Below are 7,682 nucleotides of genomic sequence, written 5' to 3' on the forward strand. Positions count from 1 at the left end.
TCCAGGTACCTTTGTTCAAATCGGAGAGAGTAGGAAGCGCGGTAACGACGAATTGGTTCGACCTGCTTGCTTGCCGCCTTCGTTGCTGGACGGGAATTCGTGCTCTCCTTCGTTCACTGTTCTGTTTTGGCGTAGGTTCGATGTTGATTCCGTCTTCGTCGACCTTGAACTCAGTTTCGTTTGCTTCAAGGATTCGGTTCAGCTTCAATTCGCGTTTGTGCTTCTTCATTGCTACACGTGCGTGCTTCCGGTCCAGATTCGGCTTGATTACGATTTTTGTTGCAACACTCTTGACAAGATTCGAAGCTTGCAATGATGAATTTTTAGGAATAGTGTGAGGTTGATGATGAATATTGGTGAATTGATGGAGGTTGAAGGTTGTTGGAGTGGAGGAGAGTGGTGGTTAGAGGTTGAAGGTGGTGGTTATGGAGGTTGAAGTGGTGGAAAATAGTTGGTTAGGGTGGTTATGGAGTTAGTTAGGGTGGTTGAGTGGTGGAGGAAAGTTTGTTATGGTGGAGAGAGAAAGTGGAAAGAAAATGAGAGAAAAAAAAAACTTTGTGAAATTTTTATGGATTTTGTGAAAATAATTAGTGTAAAAAAAATGATTAGTTGAATGAACCTTGACCAACTTTGACCTATTTATAGGTGATGTGGAAATGCTTGGACCAATGGGAGTGGGACATGTGGCACTTGACTTGTAACAAACCTTGACTTTGACTTAAAAAGGGATTAAAATGCAAATAACAAAAGTACGAGGACTAAAATGAAAATTAAAACTAAAAATTGAATTGAAAAAGTAAAATGAAAATTAACGTAAAGCGAGACGATTAAAACAACAAAGCAGATTAAAATGAAACAGAAATATTATGTGAAATGACCAAAATGCCCCTAGGGGCTTAAAACGACTAAAAATGACTCAGATGAAATTTAAAATGATTTTTTAACAAGGGATTAAAGCAAGAGCTTATTCAAACAAATTAAAAGACTCAGAGACAAATTTTAAAATTTAAACAGGGTTTTAACACATGAAAAGACTAAAATGCCCCTAGGGGCAAAACTGACTCAAAACGACTTCAAATGCAATTTTGAAATGGATTTTGACATAGAATGAAACAGAGACTCATTCAAACTATTTGAAAAGACTCAAACAAAATTTTAAAAGACTGAAAGAACTTTTGACATAGGAAATGACTAAAATGCCCCTAGGGGCTAAACTGACTAAAAGATGACTCAACTGATATTTTTGAAATGAATTTCGACATGAGATTGAAACAAAGACTTATACAAACCAATTTAAAAGACTCAAACAATTTTCAAGGATTAAAATGAGTTGAATGCAGGAAATGACTAAAATACCCTCTTATGTGAATTTTGCAAATAACATTGAAATAAAATGCAGAGAAAGATGTAATTGATCAGAGACAGATCAGATGACTTATAATGCAAGAAAAGAAGAATTGGACAAGTATTTTTAGGTCCAAAATTAGGGTATAACACTTACTCTTTTATTTTTCCACATTCATACCTTCATCATCATTTACTGGAAAATAATCAACAACGCGAAACTCTTAAAAATTGACCAATATTCCTAGAAACCTAATTCACCCCCCCCCCCCCCCCCTCTTAGGTTACAATCTGAACTTACACGAATATACGATGGAAGTTGTCTTGGAGCAAAAGAATGGAGTCTGGAGCTGATACAGAACAAAAATACGAAAGATTCGGGAACAAAATATAAGTCCCCCAAGTCAGAAGCTTGGCACGGCCCGTGCCAACATGTGGCACGGCCGTGCCACCTCCCAGGACTACTTTTGCTGCTTTTCTTCAAGCCCAAGTTGCTATGTTTTGGTTTTACCGAAAAGCCCCTGTAATAGCTTAGATTTTAAGTCGATTATAAAGCTATAAATAGAGTAGCTCTCCATCACAAATATTCATCTTTATTCTTGGAATCAATAGTGACAATTGTTTTCTAAATAAAGTTCATCTTTTATTTCTTTATTATTTTATGCCTTCTCTCTTCTCCCCCATGTCTACGATGAACGTTAGTGAGTAGACTTCTCTTGTCTTGGGATTGTTGAATAAGTCTAATGACATAATCCTAATCGAACCAAGCTTTAACCCTAATTTCATGTAGCCGTAATTTCTAAATTAGATTCACCGTTTTAACATGGATTAACCATTATCAAACTGTAGAAACGAAAGTGGAGAGTTTGATAATTATTAATCCATCATCCCAAATATCAATTCATAAAGCGAAAGCGGAGCTTTGATATTGGAACAAGTGAATCTAGACAATAATTGCAAAGGCAGCGAAATAGTCTTTGCAATTATTGAGACATGTGTAGTTTCAATCCTTATAAGCTTCTTCTAGTAATCAAGTCAGCGAAATAGGCTTGGTTACTAGGGGTAAACTCTCACCGGACTTTTACCGGAAAGGTGAGGGGCTAAAGGGAAACCGGGCTTTAGAAATTAAGGTGTAAAACATGAGACTAGAAGTTAAGGTTTTGGCTAGTGAAGGATTTGTCATTAGGATGAACCAATAATCCCAAGGCACTTTTTCTTTATTATTGTTATTTCCTTACAATTAAAAATCCAAACTTTATTCTCAAAACCTTCATCTAATCGTTATCTAAAGTTAATTGAATTCATAACTCCCTGTCGGAACGATACTCTCTTTTACTACTATTACTTCGATAGACCGTGCACTTGCGGTTTGGCTCTATCAAGTTTTTGGCGCTGTTGCAGGGGAGTTATTGCAATTTGGTTAATTTTTTTTAACGATTAGACCTGAAAAAAAAATCTTTTTCGTTATTTTATTTTATTGTTTTTCTTTTTATATTTCCTTCCTAAAAAAAAATATAATAATAATAATCTTTTTCTTTATTTTATTTTATTTATTTCTTTTTCTATTTCTTCTTTTTCCTTTAACTTGGGAAGATAATAGCGATATGGCTAAGGAACGCTCTCTCCAAGAGTATGCAATCTCATTTTCAAATGAGTTATATGATGCTATTGTGTACCCAACGGTTGAGGACAATTTTGAAATAGAACCTGCACTTGTTCACTTAGTGCAGCAAAATCAATTTTTCGGATCACCCACTGAGGATCCGAATTTTCATATTTCAACATTTTTTAAGACTCAGTGGAACTGTAAATGCAAACCAAGAGGTCGTAAGGCTGCACTACTTTCCTTTCTCCTTAGGGGGAAGAGCTAGTACTTGGTTTCATTTATTGAAACTTGGTTCTATCACTTCATGGCAACAAATGTGGCAAGCTTTTCTTGCCCGATTCCTTCCCTATTTTAAAACCGTCCAATTAAGGAATCAAATCACACAATTCACTCAAAAAGATGGAGAATCTCTTTACGATGTGTGGGAGCGTTTCAAAGAAATGCTTAGACTTTGTCCCCATCATGGTTTAGAGAATTGGCTTATTATTCACAATTTTTATAATGGTCTTTTGTATACCACAAAAGTTTATGTTGATACAGCTGCAGGTGGAGCTTTGATGAATAAAACATACACAGGAGCATATGCTTTGATCGAGGACATGACACAAAACCAATATCAATGGACAAGCGAGAGAGCCATCACTGCTTCTTCTCCCTCTAAACAAGAGGCATTTATGTATGAAATTTCTCCCCTTGATCATCTATCTGCTAAGGTGGACATACTTTTTCAAAAGTTTGATAAATTAAATGTAAGTATTGTCGCACCTACTACTGTTTCACCACCTTGTGAATTTTGTGGAATATTTGGCCAAATTGGCATTGATTGCGAACTAGGTAGAGTTGTTAGAGGTCATGAGCAAGTAAACTATGCTCAATATAATCAAGGATTTAGAAACAACCAAAATTCTTTTCAAACCCCTCAAAAAAAATTTGGACAACAAACAGCACCACCCAATTATGCAAACAACCAAAGAGTCCCTCAAAAATCCAGATTGGAAATTTTTTTAGAAAATTTTATTATAAATCAATCCGAGCAGCTCCAAAAGCTTCAAAATCAAACTGAATTTTTGAGTGACTCTCTTGCCAAACTTACTTCAAAAGAAGACTCCATTTCTACTCACCAAAAATTGCTAGAGACTCAAATCTCTCAAGTAGGCCAACAAGCGGCTGCTTCCTCTCCTACCTCCAAAGTCCTTCTAAGCCATATTGAAACCAACCCAAGAGACCATATAAGTGATATTATTCTTAGAGGACCCAATTGTGATAAGCCTCAAGGTGAGAAAGCCATAGGAGAGAATGATAAGTCATTTGTTTCACCATCTCATGAGCCTAAAATTCCTTTAACACAAGAGTTTGCTAAATCCAAGTTAGATGAGCAGTTTAGAAATTTTATTGAAATACTTCCAAACAAATTGCCACCTAAACTTAAGGATTCAGAGAGCTTTTCCATACCTTGTGTCATAGGATCTGAAACTATAGCAAAAGCCATGTGTGATTTGGGAGAGAATGTTAGTTTGATGTCGTTGTCCCTTTCTGAAAGATTGGGTATAAAATAGACAAACCACTTTCTTACCGTCAAGCTAATGACTCTAAACAAGCGCTTCGAGGGAGGCAACCCACGCATTTAACTGCTTTTATTTTGTTTGTTTTTCGTTGTTTTAAGTTGTTTTGTAGGTAAATGTCCGAGCATGATTCAAGAAAATGAAAAAATTTTGAGCCTAGGATGCCAGAAAGTTGGCACGGCCCGTGCTAAGGTTGGCATGGCCGTGCCAACCCAAAACCACCCAAAACCAAAAAAATGGCAGAATGTTGGCACTGCCCGTGCCAAGCTTCTGCACTATATACCCTCAAAAAATTTCTTCTCCTTCCCCATTCACTCACTTATCTCTAAAAACTCCATTAACCCCCAACCTCCATAACTCCACCAAATCCAACAAATTCTTAACCAAATCATCCCAATTCATCATTCCAAACTTAACCAACCTTCATCCAACCAAACACCAAATTCATACACCATTAAACCGTAACCCAATTTCTTCACCAATCTTCATCATTAAACTCAAAAACCTTCATTAAACCCCAACCAAATCACTAAACCAACATTTCCCACACAAAAACCTAACCTTAACCCAAAACCAAAACCATGTCAACTAGGACCATGGCATCCAAGAGGAAATTGAAGACTACGAAAGTAGTGCAAGAAGCAATGAACAGCCCTCAATCATGGGATCAAATTCAAGGATCCCGAGCAAAGGAATAGGTATAAATCTCTAATCTCTAGAACTATCTCTCCTTGCAGGTACCCTGATGTTAATGATATGGATAGATTAGGAATAGAGGAACATGTGATTAGGCTGTTGAATAACACAACCCTGTGCTTAGGTACCTTGAAAGGGTTATGACTTGCACCGTATAGAGAAGAAAAGAGGTAGGGAATGATGAGGACTGATGAGTTGTTCATATTGTGGGCTATGATTTATAACCACACTGCTTACATTTGCTATTATTTGTTTGATTATCTTGTTTCAATTGCTAAAAAGAAACCGGATCATAAGGGTGATATAATGGTAGGTGGAATCATCACTTTTATTGCTAGGAAGTTTGGGGTGAGTATGAATCAAGGGGTCAAGAGGATAGAGGGGAACTATTACTAGACTTATATACTCTCACTACTTTTTCCTTCCTTAGAACCCATGACCCTACTCACAATTACCAATATGAATGGAGAATTATTAGAGCTAATTATTTGATTATTCTACCTAACCCAGACATAACTAATCCGGAGGTGGTGGAAAATTTGCTTTATGTTGGTACTAACCCACAGGTACAAGATGATGGTGATGATGGTGGTGATAAAGAGGAGGTACATGCAAATTTGCACCGTGAACAAGAAGCCGGTGGAAGCTATAATGATAAACGGCGGGCATGGATGCAAACCAAAGTTCAAAGAATAAGCACCGAGCAATTTAGACAAGGTGTTGAAAATGCCGAGCTAAGGAACAATGTTCAAAGGAGTAATAGAATAAATGAAGAAAACAATCAAATGCTCCGAAACATGATGCAACACCTTCACCTCCAAAGTCCACCTTGTGGACCTTTTTCTTTTGTTTTGAATCATTGAGGACAATGCTTCTCCTAAGTGTGGGGGAGCCTAATAAAGTGTCTAGAGTCGTAGTGTTCCAAACTCCCTTGAACTTTATTCTTTTGTTTTGTTTTTATAGCGAAAGGGATGATTAAGTAGCTTGGTTTTAATGGAAATCATGGCATAAAATTTTTTGTTGTCTTCTCTTAAAAAAGGTTGTTTCTTGTGCATAAAAGTAATTTCTTGTGTTTTTAAGTGTTCTTGCCATACCCACATCATGTTTTATTGTGAAAAATTCTCCAATGAGAAAAGCACCCAGTTGCAATCTTTGAGCAAGTGTATGAGTAAGTATTTTAAGGAGCACGTTCTATCTTTAGTGTTAACTTAGACCCTTAAAAGTCTTTAGAGTAAAAGTAATATAAGTTTGTGTGGGAAATAATCAATTATGCTTTATTGTTCTATTCTTAAATTGTTAAAGTTAAATGGGGCGGGAGAATGGCACCGACATGTGGAGGAAAGGACAATCCCTAACTTCCTAATTGTGGTAGTGACTCCCTAATTTGAACTTAAGTCCAAATCCCTCAAATGAGGAAAATAAATTCATCAATGCTAGGGGGAAAGGACAATTACATCCAAAAAGACTTCCTACGCGGAGATGAAATAAAAATTTTGCAGCACTGCTTAGGGTGATTTTGAATCTAGGGGGAAAGGACAATTACATCCAAAAAGACTTCCTATGAGGATAGATAGCCCCTAAGCATCTGCAGCCCCTTGTGCTTAAATTGTTAATCTTATCTAATTTTAACTAAATTCCCATCACTCTTATATGAAATGAAGAAAGGACTTTTCTCGGTTACTTTAGTATTAGGGATAGAATATGTTCCTTATAATATTTGTCTTATACAGGAGCAAGAAAAGGGTTGGACTGCACACACACACACACTCACTTAAGACTTGTTGTTGGGTTGAATAGGTTCACAAAGAATACTTGAAGTCGTGATTAGTGCAATTGAAACAAAACCTTAGGAGAGGCATGACTTTTTCAATTATGTTGTCATGTTTAATCTTTCTTGTTGCTGCCATGTCTATTGCCTTTTGCTTGAAGACAATCAGAGATTCAAGTGTGAGGGAGTTTGATGAGTCAATATTTAGTCTATTTTTATGCATTATTTAGTTTCGTTTTAATTAGAGTTAGTTTTATTTTATTTAAATATTGTTTCCTTTTTGAGCTTGTTTACTACAATTGAATATTTTATATTTCAGGAACGAATATACGATGGAAGTTGTCTTGGAGCAAAAGAAAGGAGTCTGGAGCTGATACATAACAAAAATACGAAAGATTTGGGAACAAAATATAAATCCCCCAAGTCAGAAGCTTGGCACGGCCCGTGCCAACATGTGGCACGGCCGTGCCACCTCGCAGGACTACTTTTGCTGCTTTTCTTCAAGCCCAAGTTACTATGTTTTGGTTTTACCGAAAAGCCCCTGTAATAGCTTAGATTTTAAGTCGATTGTAAAGCTATAAATAGAGTAGCTCTCCATCACAAATATTCATCTTTATTCTTGGAATCAATAGTGACAATTGTTTTCTAAATAAAGTTCATCTTTTATTTCTTTATTATTTTATGCCTTCTCTCTTCTCCCCCATGT

The 7,682-nt window shown here is 36.4% G+C and overlaps 1 non-coding gene across 1 annotated transcript; it reads right to left on the reverse strand.

Annotated features, from left to right (window-relative positions):
* Window positions 1-3,312: 3,312 nt before the first annotated feature.
* On the reverse strand, window positions 3,313-3,419 carry LOC146937672 (small nucleolar RNA R71). The gene has a single exon (XR_015033705.1). It is a non-coding gene; the product is annotated as a small nucleolar RNA R71 (small nucleolar RNA).
* Window positions 3,420-7,682: the final 4,263 nt, after the last annotated feature.

The sequence above is a fragment of the Medicago sativa genome, chromosome 3, assembly GCF_051527215.1.
Source record: "Medicago sativa cultivar Bolivia chromosome 3, Bolivia_mono, whole genome shotgun sequence".
Classification (NCBI taxonomy): Eukaryota; Viridiplantae; Streptophyta; class Magnoliopsida; order Fabales; family Fabaceae; genus Medicago; species Medicago sativa.